The 12,565-nt window shown below is 41.8% G+C and overlaps 1 long non-coding RNA gene across 1 annotated transcript in view; it reads right to left on the bottom strand.

Moving 5' to 3' along the window:
• The window catches only part of LOC116801179, a 29,672-nt gene that overhangs the window by 2,733 nt on the left and 14,374 nt on the right, over positions 1-12,565 (bottom strand). Inside the window, exon 3 of the long non-coding RNA XR_004361809.1 lies at positions 2,958-3,201. This is a non-coding gene — a long non-coding RNA (uncharacterized LOC116801179). The remainder of the gene's footprint in view (positions 1-2,957; positions 3,202-12,565) is intronic.

Genomic DNA, 12,565 nt, shown 5'->3' with positions numbered 1-12,565 from the left:
AGTTTTTGACACAATATTGGAAAAGTTTGCAAATATTTTTCTCCTTAACGTAAAATCCATCTAATCTTTTTGATTTTAATCCAATGTAATAAAAATATATTGTATTTTTTTATTACCATGGTATGGGTACTATGAGTGGGTCTGGATTATCTAAGTTGTATGGCATGTAGGACATCTTAAAATGCCATATAATTCCAAACAGATATGTATTTTTGAGTACTTAACAACTATTTTGCCCCTGCCATTAGGCTTAACTCCTTAGTAAGCTTAAGTCTGCTCTGAGCGGGCAACTCCCTTGAGCGGACACTTCTTTCTGGCTTAATATCTGTTACTTGTGCTTGCATTTGCTGCGGTGAATGTTTTTCCAACTCAAATGTCAACTTTGTCACACTCCCACGGTGAACTCTGCCGGGGGTGGACAGGTGGAAGTTCGGGCGCTTTTCGGGTGGCAGTTGTACAGTTTGTCAGACCCGTGACCCCGTGCAAGCGAACGAGTCAACATTTTTGCAGCTTTTCGCCAGGGGAAAGAGAAATGTAAAACAAAGTTGAAGCCAAACAGAAAAAGGACACAAAAGTGGTTAAGGGGGTAAAAAATAAATTTTAAACGAATCAGAAAATAGCAAATGGAACTGGGAAAATTGGGGGTAAATAGTGTGTGGCGAACATATTCTAGCTGCTGCGGCTAGGGGCAAACAACAAAAAATAAGCGCAAAAAAATATGAATGCGAAATGCAGAGCAGAGAATAGGGTTGCCAGGCTGCTGTGTGGATGCATATGGAAGTGTGGCAACAACGCGAAAGTTTTTATTTCCTTGCGATTTGCAAGTGCTGGTGTTGGGGTACCCAGGGGGTTATATTCTGGGTGGCATGCAACATTCAATGCATACAAATGGCATTTAAGCTTCCCAAAAGCGGACCAAAAACGAGCTAAGCGCAACTCTGACACATACATTCACATTTAGCCAGCAAGAGGCAGAAGCGCAACGCAATTTATATGCGTGGCGGAGAAAGAGACGGGGTGAATGGGTTAGAGAGAGACACACACAAAGTTGAGGGGACACGGTGAACTTAAACCGAGTCAAACAGCCGGCAAAAGCTACTAGCTTACCCACACAGCTGCATGCTATGCACACACGTGAACAAAATTTAATTATTTATTGTTATTTTTGGACTAGAGCATCTATTGTTGAGTGAGCTTAATTTGAATCTTTTTTAAAAGTAATAACAATTGTTTTTATTATATTAGATTAACAGGTAAGATATAAATTAGCATTCGTTGGCAAGTATGTGACACTTATTTCTTTCAGTGTCGAGTCACACACTACACTCGAAGCATATAGTACTATTTCGACATGGCCTGTAGCTCGACTGCTCCTCCATTGTGCATAGGCATGGCTCTGTATAATAGTTGAGGGGACTGACTGCCAGGAGCGGACCGAGGGGTGTGCGAGGTGTTCGGGGGAGATGGAGTGCTTCTGGATGAGGGCGGATGGTGCGCTGGGCGAAAGGCAGAGTGTCGGTCGGGCTGTTGGTTATGGTCATAAAATAAACCAAACAAACAAGCCGGAACCATGTCAGAAGGCAGCATGTGTGATATGAACGTGTGTGCGCCTGTGTTGTTGTGTGTTTGCGGCTGTGTGGGTGAGGGTGTGGAAAGTGTGCGGCGCGAACAGCAAGGACGAACCTCCGGTTTAGGGACAGTGGGCACTTTTAGAGTGGGCGAGCTTAGAATTGCTTAGACTTCAATGTGTGGATGTTACTCAGCAGTGTGAATAACAAATTGTTGAAACAATTCCTTGAACATTTTTTAAATATATTAAGTAAGGGTAACATATTTTAAGTTGGTAAGTAAATTGTCAGTTACTATCAATATTATTCGCAGTGGATTTTTAGCCAAATAGCTATAGTTTGTAAATTATTTAGCCCATTGTTAAGCAGGCTGTTGATGATGGGTCAAGAAGGGTGTTTTGGGTGGTTAGTTCGTTGTTTTCCGTGTGGAGTTGGGTGGTGCAGGGTGGTGCTGGGTGGGTCGCGACCACGACGAACGGTGCGAGCTGTTTCATAATTTTTTATACACTTTCGTTGTGCTGCGCTGCGTTCTGCGGTTCGACATAGACACGACCCACCAACACTAGTCCACGTACACTCGTACATGGACAAAAAGACAAAAAGAGGGAAGTGCTCACACACACACACAGACACATGGAGATAGATAAGCGGACTGAGGGACAGCCACACACAAGCCCGATTATCCCGCCCACTCCCCACTTTCGCCACCCCATTTGCCCACGCCCCTTTCTTCGACGCATTTGTTCGTATGTCTGCACATTTATCAATAAAAATTCCCTTGCTGTTTTTGTTGTTGCCTTTGTTGTTGACTTTGCGGTTTTTTGTTTTTAATATTTTCACCGCTTTAAGTGTTAAAAGGATATCTGGCATTTAATGTGTGTGTCCTGTGTGTGTATCCTGTGCACATCCTCCCATGAGTGTGTGGGTTTTTGGTTGCTTATCGCCATAAATATCATATTTATGTCTCTCTCCCTCTCTTGGCAAGTGTGTGTAAGTGTGCGTTTGTTTGAGTGTTTTTGGCTGAACCCGTATATTAAGTATACGCAGTGTGGCACCGTAGTGAACAACGGAGCAAAATGAGTGCACAGTAGGAAAATAATATTTAATTTGATATTTCATAGAAGGCGCATAATTATAATTAGTTTAGTACGTTTAGTGCTATCAACAAATAATAAATTTTGTAGCATTGGTCCAGACCATTTCCCATTATCCAAAATTTCATTACATTTTTAATCAAACTAAAAATAATTATATATAACAAATTTCAGTATTTTCGTTGTGCGAAAACTGCGCCGTTCCCTAGTTTATGTGCAACTAAAGGGAAAAGTTATATCCCTAGCATTGCTCTGTCCCATTTCTCTTTACGTTTTTCCACATTTTACAACTCACCCTTTGCTGCAAGTCCGTTTTGGTACATTTTATTTTATAATCTGACTTTATTTCTCGAGTGGATGTTTGTCATAAAACTCTCTGGCCTCCTCATTTCTCATTACACATTTTCTCCACATTTTTCTGTCCTGCGTTTCCTTTTTGGTCCAGAGATTTTCAATTGAATGTGGGCCGCGGTGCATTTTTAAAAATGATGGAAACTTTGTTGAAGAGCCTCCTTATTTCTATTCTCCTTGAAATAGAGCTGAAAATCGTGCAATAAATAAGTGTACAAGTGGAGGAAAATTAAATAATATGCGGAACTAAGCTAGTATTTTTTAAAGTTTGTCTATGTTATTATAATTTTCAAGTTTCAGCCTAAATCAATATTCATCTGTTAAACGTTATATCGAACCTATTTTAATTAGAAACTTTTCGAAATTCTTCATTTTTAAAGTAAATTAAGTATCCGGACATCTTAATCTCGATTTTATCGCCTCATTATTCTTTTCTCTTTCAACATTCCCCCCACATTCCCTGCCAATTTGGCTGTTTTTCAGCACATTCCCCTGAGTTGCGAAAATATCCTCACCCATCTCATTCACGATCCTTGGCAATCATCGTCAACGCATTGCTCAAGGTGTCATTTCCGGCTGCCCGGGCATTTTCCCCCTGGCCCCATGGTGCCCATCCTTCGTCCTCCACTCTGATTTCATTCCCTTTCCATCTGAAAGCGGTGTCAGGAGCAGTTGGTAAGTAACAAAATTAATTTTCGTACAATCCGGCATCAAGGAGGAACAACAGGAACAACAATGGGAAGCAATAGCAGAGCGTTAAAAAAGGTGCAACCAAGCAGAGAGTTTTATCAGAGGAGTGTGCCCTCCGCTTTCCTTTTCAGCTCTTCAACATCCTCCTGCTCCGCCATCCCATCCCGAATTCCCATTTCAGAGCCCCACATCCAACATACCGCTGTGCTGGCCTTTTGTCCAGTGGAGCATGGCAAAGCGGCTCCTTGACAGGACAACGCAGGAACAATCGCAGCGTTTTCAACATGTACTAATTTTCCACTCCACACCAAGGAACAATCACCCACACGCACACACAGATGCACGCCCACACGCACAGGGCACACACACACACACACACATTCATTTTCAAAGGACAAAAGCCATTGCAGGGACTTGGACTTGACGCGTTTGGTCCTTGGCACTACAAGGGATTAACCTCAAAAAATCTCATCAAAGTCAAAGCCAAGAGGAAGACAACGGACAAAAAAAGATGGTGTCCAGGGAAGTGGGAGGCGATGCACTGAAAGAAAATATTGGTTATTTTACAATTTAGCTTTCCCATAATTCATATTGTGACAACTTAAATCATTTAAACTTCGCTTATCATAATTTATTTATTAAAAATCAATTATGATTTTGTTTACTTATGCTATAAGTTGTATACTTTGTAGATACAATTGCTCACTGCTTGAAGATCTATAAGTGCAATATGGGTCTGAGAAGTAACGAAAGATCAAACTCCAAAAACATCAAAGGTACAGGGTTCTTCAGGTTTTATATGACTTAAGACTCTTGCACAAAGTTCTTGACTTCGGGTCAGCTCTCTTTTCTTCCGTGTGCAGAAATGGGTGTGAGTCTGCAAATAGCATAAGAATCCAACGCACACACACACACACCGAAGTAAGGGGAACTTTGGGGATGGAGCCATAAAAATAAACCACCCAAAAGTGGGCTAAAATGAAGTTGTGTGTGCCAAGAACAATAAAAATGGCAAAGGAAGCTGCGAGCAGCAAAAGGCCATGGAAAAAAAAATGTGGAAGAAGGGAATGAGCCGGCTGCCAACATGATGATGATGGCTAAAAGTTACAGCCTCGATCTAGTGCGAGGAAAAAAACCCCAAGCGAGAAAAGAAAACCCAAAAGGAAAGCTTCCAGCGAAGCAATGAAGGAAAGAACAAATGGAAAAAGACGTGCCACAGACAGCGAGGGGAGTGGGTGGGTGGAATGTTAGGGGGTTGGCGAGGCGACAGAAAAAATTATACAAATACAAAAGGAAGAAATCAAATGGGCAAAAAAGGACAATGAAAAAAGAAAATAATACAAGCGATTGGGTTGAAAGGCTGTTGTGGGTGGTTGCTCGAAGCACAGGGGTTGCAATGACGAACGTCCGATGACAATGACATTTTTTTTATTATAATTTAGCTGTGTATTCTTGAACAAAACCTGTGCATATGCAGCTCAAATTTATATCCGATATTTGCACGAGCGGATGTGGAGTGTGAGATGGGCGAAAAATATCCTGGCAGCTTGTCAAGGGTCTCGAAACGAGACAGCCAAGGGTTGGGCTTGGCGAATTTCGGGCTGGGGGATGACTGCGATCCAGACAGTGGCAACCTTCTTATGGAATAATATCCCGAATATGCGTAAATTTATTTTTTTCCGCCTGATTCATTGTCCTATGCAAATGAGGCGGAATCGGAATCACGGCGAGATGGGGAGGTGAGCGAAAGAAGAAAATGGATAAATTTGAAAAGTGGCAAAAGGAAAATGAAAAATGTTCAAGCGAAAACCGCAGGAACTTTGCCTCGTTTTATGCATCTCTTTTGCGGCAGTCAAACCAAATTCCTGCCACTTAGCGGCAGCTTCGTCATTTTCTGGGTAATTCGAAACTTTCCCATGGGATTAGATGATGAGGGCTGGAGTGCCAGGGTGGGTGGCCTTGTGGGTGGCTGCTTGCTGCGGCATGTAAGTTGACTATTATTTTGACATGACTACACAATCAAAGCCTGCAAATATCCAGAGAACCCGGTTGCCCTTAAAGCTGCTTTGCTTATGGCCATCTCTCTCCCCGCGTTATTCGCAATTTTCCCCACCACCCAGCGCCAGATGCCCACCGACCGCCAACCACCCACATCAATGGCAAACGACCTTCGCTGACAAAACGCACAGTGGCATGGAAATTTCGCAGATGCTGAGTTGGAATTTTCCTGGTGGGGGTAATTGATGTGGTCGGAATATATGCATATTTCATATTAATTTTAAGAAAAAGCTGAGGGAATACGAAAATGGTGAAGGGTGTCCCATTTTAATTAAGTTCAAAGTTCGTCCTACCTCTTGAAAATTTAAGCCATTTCTTAAATTTGTAGTTGTCATTTGTAAACTTTCAAAGTAATAACATTAAATATGCTTGTTGATTTCATAAAACTGAATGAATATAAATTTTATAATCCGTACTATAGTAAAAGATTAACATTCTATATACAAATATTAACTTGCAAGGTTATCTTAAATATCTACACATATTTTTTCTAAATTTGTTTATCTTTTCCAACCTATTTTTCTGAAGTGCATATAGAGTTAACACAAGGGACTTTAATTGTTATATCTGTTAAGCTGGCTCTTATAAGTTAATCCCCCAATTTTCGACCACTGTGCCATGTCTGTTGAACATCGCTGTCGCGCGGTCTCGTCTCTAAGCCAAACATTGTGTTGACGGCTTTTAGGCATGTGCGTGGTGCAGTGGGTGGTGGCGATGGTGATGGGGGTTTCATTCGGTGCTCGGTGTTTTATTCCGCCTGGGCTTGGGTGTGCCAGAGGGCTGTAATAACAATGAGGACGATGACGACGACAACGAAGTCGCCCAGCAGAGTTGACAATATGCGCAGAACCATCGTCCTCAACTCTCCATCCACCACCTTTCAGCCCATCTGTCTCCAGCAAGTCGCGTCAGTCTGTCCCCTTTCTGCCCTCTCCCCACTCGGACCAAAGTCTTCAGCCGCTACTCCATCCGAGCGCTCCTCATCCAAACACCAAAACGCCCAACCCTTAACCCATGCTCATGTTGCTGGCAATTTTCTATAATCCTTTTTGCCTTTTGCAAGCATTTCTACAAGTTGCTCCTGTGTTGTTTTTGTTACTGTTTGAGTTTTCATTGTTGTTGCTGGTGAAAGTTTATGAAAAGTGACTGCGTTAGCAGAAAATATTATGCTGCCAGCGGCAATGACTCCACACAAAAAGCAGAAGCCCAGCCCCAAAAGTGAGCCGCCCACTACAGAACAGGACCCTCTCAACTGAGTGCTCTCCCCACTTTTGGCCATAAACTCTTTTTTTATTTCATTTTATATTCCCATTTTTTTCAGCCCTTGTTTTGTGTAAGAGCTGCGAAAGTTTTAACTTTTGCTACCAAAGTTGGCTAAATGTTTAAATTCAAGAGGGAAAATACACGCAGATACAATATTGTGTTGGCCTATCATGGCCACAGTGCGTATGCGTGATATACTCGACCCGTTCCACAACATTTTCCAACCCAAAAACTTGCTGAGCTTAAATCAAACTTTTTGGTCATCTGATGGGAAAGGGGCATTCAACATTGAGGGGGGGCTTAGAGGGTGCAGAGGGGCATCGGAAAGTCCTTTTAGATCTGCACTTCAACTTTTGGGTCAACGTCTGTTTGTCTATTTGTTTGTCTGTTGCTATCTGCGTCTGACTGTCCGTGTTGTTGCTGTTGTTGTTGTTCCGCTGGGGTTTCTCTTACCAATCCGGCTTTTGCACTCTGGCCATCCTTTTTGGCCGCCCTTTCCTGGGCGCTCTCTATGTCTGCTCGATTTGTTTGGACATTTCCCTCACAGGGCAACATCACCCCCTGCCAAAAGTTCCAAACTTTTCAGCTGACCATTGGACATTGTCCTTCTCTATCTTTTTGGGTCTAAGTGCTTGTGTGTGTGTGTGTGTATGTGTGTGAGAGCGACCTTTTTGTAAATTTTTGCCTTGACTGACTTGTCCGTCGTCCTGCTGTCCTTGGACTCCTCTGCTCTGCCAAGTTGCCTTGGCCCCACATTCTGCTGCTGCCACTGCTGCCTTTCTCTATTAACTTTTCGTTTTAGCTACTTTTTCTTTGTCCCGTCCGACGGACAGTCGGTCCTTCAGTCCTTCGGTACGTGTATCTGTGACCTGCAGAGACTGATGACCACGGGATCTGGACGGATCTGGGGGTTCGGGTTGGTTAGGTTTTCCATTTGAGTGTCGAGTGTCGCCAGCCGAGGGGCGAAAAATGATTTGTGGATGGTTAACAAGAGGTTGAAACTATTTAGGGGATGAAACTTCAGCTGAAGGGCCACCGATGAATAATTGGTTGGAGTTAATGTAGGATTGGGGGGATGTTCATTTCCATTTATGTGTATTAATTATAATAAGTATTATTATACCTAGTGTATTTTAACAATTTTATAATAATATACATATTTTCATATACCATTTGAATAGAGTTAATCATTTGATCGCTTTAAATAAAAATTTTTAAATAAGAAGTCAACGAAACAAGCTTATTAATTTCGGTAATATTAACTATAACAAAAGGTTATGGAGTGCTCTGGTGTTATTTGTTTATTTTAAACATACACCATACGAATAAGCTTAATTTATTCACCCTACTGTTATTTATAATATTTTAAATCATGTTCAACATTCAGTAATTGTACCCGTAGGATTTCTTATAAAAAAGACGACAACCGATAGCTCAAAGCAAATATTTATTTGATCTTTATTCAAATTGTTTTTCCGTCCTTAGGCAATCATAATCTATCATGTGTTCCCCAAAATAGCATATTATCATCACCATCTTATGAGGCATATCCCCCGTTATTTTCTACTGTCCTCGTTTCATCCACCACCAACTACAACTCGATTATATTCCATTTGGCAGATGACAAAATATCGCACCAAAGTCGACAGTCGCCGTCACAGTTCTGGCTGCCTCTTTTTCCTACACCCAATCCCATCCGTATGTCCGATCCAAATAAATACAGCCATCTGCCCCCCGTTTCCCCTTCTCCGTCCCTGCCCCTTTTCCACCACCTGACGCCCGCTCCTTGGGAAAAACCATAGCAATGCCATAGTCCACGCTCCGTACGGTCCGATGTCCTTAGTCCGAAAAGGACATACTATAATTTCCAGCAACAACAGGGCGTGGGGCGATGGTTGGGGGAAACCCAAATGGGAAAGAGGGAGAGGGATAGAGAAATAAAGAAAACCGACTAAAGTAACCAAAGCAGAGGAAAAAAAGCAACAATCCCGAATGCGGCAACAACAGCTACAAACAACTTGGGCCAAGCCATGTCCCTGTGCGACCAAAAAGCTCGCCCATAGTTGTCCTTTGCCAGGCTACTCCATTCCACACCACCCCTCGACCAAGCACTGAGAAAAATATATCATTCTTGGGGCTTAAATAAACAATTTAAAGTTCGGAATGTATGATAAAACATTATTTAAAGGTACAATTAAAAATGATAAAGTTTTATATCCCGAAATAATGTATAGTTTTTAATAAATTCTTTTACGAGAGCTATTATTATTTTTTTCCCAGTGCAATTATCCCTGTATTGGTATGCATGCCTTGGTATGCCATCACGCAAAATGTTCCACTGTCCACCCGCTCCACCTCCACTTCGGCGCCGACACCCCCAGTCCGCACCCACCTCTTAATGGGTGGCTTGACAGGGTTTAAGCTCTTTTACGGGGCAGATTGTGTTTCCGCAACAACAACCCAAGCAACAGCTAGAGAATCAGGACGAGGGACAAGGGTTCGAGGTGGAGAAGAAGTAGGAAAGTAAACTTGGAAAAGGTTGCATTTGATGGCCGAAAGTGGGAGCAGGGAGATATGAAAGCCAAGTGAACTAGCGATGGCCGGACCAGAATTATGATTTGGGAATAGCTCTGTGTTTAATCCTAATGGGCTTCGTTCTAAGTACATTACTCTAAGAATCTTATTATTCTTGGAAAATTTCGACAGCTTGGAAAATGTTTACATGGACAGAGATTTTCTCAAATTTTTTAAGCGATTATGAATTAGAAGGAACAGATAATGATATTATCATGTTATGACATTATAATGAGATCAACGCACCTTTTGATATACCAACGGTGAAGCACGATGGACTAAAATAAAACTTTTGGCTTGCCAATACTTTTTAAAGTTATTTTCAAGTATATGCATATGAATAAGCCTTTTTCCCGTTGACCTTTAACCTTTTGCGTGTGCGTGTCACGACCTTTTACCATCGCTATATTTGCCAATGGAAAAGACGTTGGCGGAAAATAAGCTGGCAAAAACCTGATTCTACTTTGGCGCAAAACTTTCTTAGCTTCGACTTTTGTTAGTAGTTGCCTCGACTTTCTTGCCCACTTGCCGCCCCCTTTTGGTCCTTATCCTGCCAGGACTCTCCTCTTCCCCCCCACCAGTTTTCTTCTCGACTGTTTTGCTGCTATGTTGCTTTTGTAAATTGGTAAAAGTTTGAGTTTAATTCAATTCGGAACGGTAGCTGTGAGTGGTAGCTTCCTAAAGGATAACGAAAACGTTGCCACCGGGTCTGGTGGTGAGGGATGGTGAGAGGGGGTTGTCTGTATGTGTGCACAAGGGTGTGGGTGTAAAGGATATCACGCGCAAATTGCGGTGCCTGACTGCAAAAAGGGAGAAAAGGAGACGAAGCATTGGATAGCCCCACGTTGGGCGCCACGAAAAGTTCTACTTGTTTTCCCCATTGTTGTTGTTGCACCACGTAGGGTCGACGAAAATGGGGGTGAAGCAGGGGCTAGCGTTTGGCTTGTTGCTCGGCACATGCAACTCTTGGCACGTAGTCGCTCCTAAATGTGACATGTTTATAGGGACAGGGGTACGGACTCGACTCAGGGGAAGTGAAAGGGATAACTGTACGAATAACAAATGGTTGCAACAAAAGCAATACAAAACACTTTTAGGACAAAAGTCGCCATCCCACTAAATTGTTGCTGCATTTTATAGATTTTGGTTGCACTACCTCTGGGTATTCCACCCCGCCTCCAGCCATTTTATTAGCAATTCCATACCCCTCGAAGGAAATGACCTCCCACCTCGTGCTCAACAGTTGTTGGTTTTGTTGTCGCTGTGCATTAAGTCCAACATTAAGTGTTGCCAACTTTATTTAATGGCATAACAGTTGACTGCCAGTCATTGGCCTCGCACTCCACTCTAGTGCACTGTAAAATTATGGATTTAACTAGAGAGTCTTAAAATCCGATTCGAAATATACAAACAAGCCTTGGTAGGACCGGAACTGATTACTGAATTAAAGCTTTAAGAACTTAGGATTTTTTGATATTAGCAATGATTATTAAATACATTGCAGTTGTAAGAACTGTAGTTAAAAAGAACTGGAGTTAGGTGGTATTGAAAGAAGAGATAAAATATATAAGGTAGCTGGAAAAAATGTTCAAATTTTAACTGTGTGAACAGAGTCATTAGTCAGGAGTAGAAGTCTGTTGACTTTTTAGGATGCTCTAACCATAATTATAAAAAAGCAGTACGTCTCCGCCATGAGATACTCAAAGAGCTTAAAATAGCAAACCAAAAGGTGGAAACACCGGGGGGGCGTGGAAAACATTGTTTGGGTATCTGCCTGGGAAATTCACTAATTTGAAAATGTTTCGTGCCTTGGTGACTTTTTTGCCGTCGTTATTTCTGGTTTGTGTGGTTGTGTGCAAGGCGTAAATTGTCTATTAGTCAGTGGAGAAAACGAGAGAGAAATTGCTGCACATTTTTATTATGTGTTCTTTTGCCTTTCGTTTTAGTTTTTCGGCTAAGGGATGAAATTTAATTAAGATACTTTGACGTCTCGCAGATACACAAACAGAAGGCTCCCAGCCACCCAAAAGCCTCCACATCCAAGGACAGAAACATTTGGTCCTTGGGATAATTCAATTTGTGTGTGTATTGGTATGTGTGGGTGTGGAAAATCATCAATATACAAAGACAGCAGCCAAGACGCTGACAATGTCATGGGCCCCACCACCCACAAATGGGTGGGGGGTTTCTAGGAGGCGGTGGTTCACTCACTTTCATTTTGTCATTTCGATAATTTTCGCCTTGTTGGATATATTTGGGTTTTGCTTTATTCCGTGGGGATGACGAAAAGTGAAGGGCAGCGGGCTTCAGTTAATGTATATACCATTTTATTGGGGGAGATTTGTGTTCGGCACAGGCCACTTGTGTGTTTCCTTCGATAATGAAATTACTTATCTATGTCATCTATGCTGATTTTGGTGAAGAAACATTTCAGAGTCAGGAGAAAGCATTTGAGGGATACAAGTGATAGATAAAATTTAAGTGGAAAAGAGTTGACACAAGCTTGATCCTATTTTGAAAAAAATTGGATGTTCTTTCAAATTCAAATTATATTTAAAAATGCACAATATTTTTATGAACCACTTTTTTTAAGCTGTATTATAAATGTATATGAAAATTTGATCAATAGATTAATTTTCTTTTCTTGCTGTTAAATGGATTAAATGGACGCACGTTTTGTATTGTTAATAAGTTTTCCAAAAGACTTTCCTGAAAACATTTTCCCATTAGCTTTTGACAACTTCCGAAATAAGTTTTTAAAGAGGAGTTCTTTGATCTGTCTTGGTCAATTTGCTCGGCAGGTCAGGAAGTCCCATGTAGAACCATTTGGTTCCGCCCAGGGCCCCAATCCCCCTGGCCATCGCATTAAAGTTGATGGCTTTCCAAACTGCGGAGGATATGGGGTAATAGAGAATGGAAAGTCACTCGCATGACGCAATCTGGCAATTATCTGGTTGCCATCCTCAA

This window comes from Drosophila sechellia, chromosome 3L (assembly GCF_004382195.2).
Source record: "Drosophila sechellia strain sech25 chromosome 3L, ASM438219v1, whole genome shotgun sequence".
Taxonomy (NCBI): Eukaryota; Metazoa; Arthropoda; class Insecta; order Diptera; family Drosophilidae; genus Drosophila; species Drosophila sechellia.
Note: the sequence above shows the minus strand (reverse complement) of the source record. Positions and strands in the feature narration are given on the sequence as shown.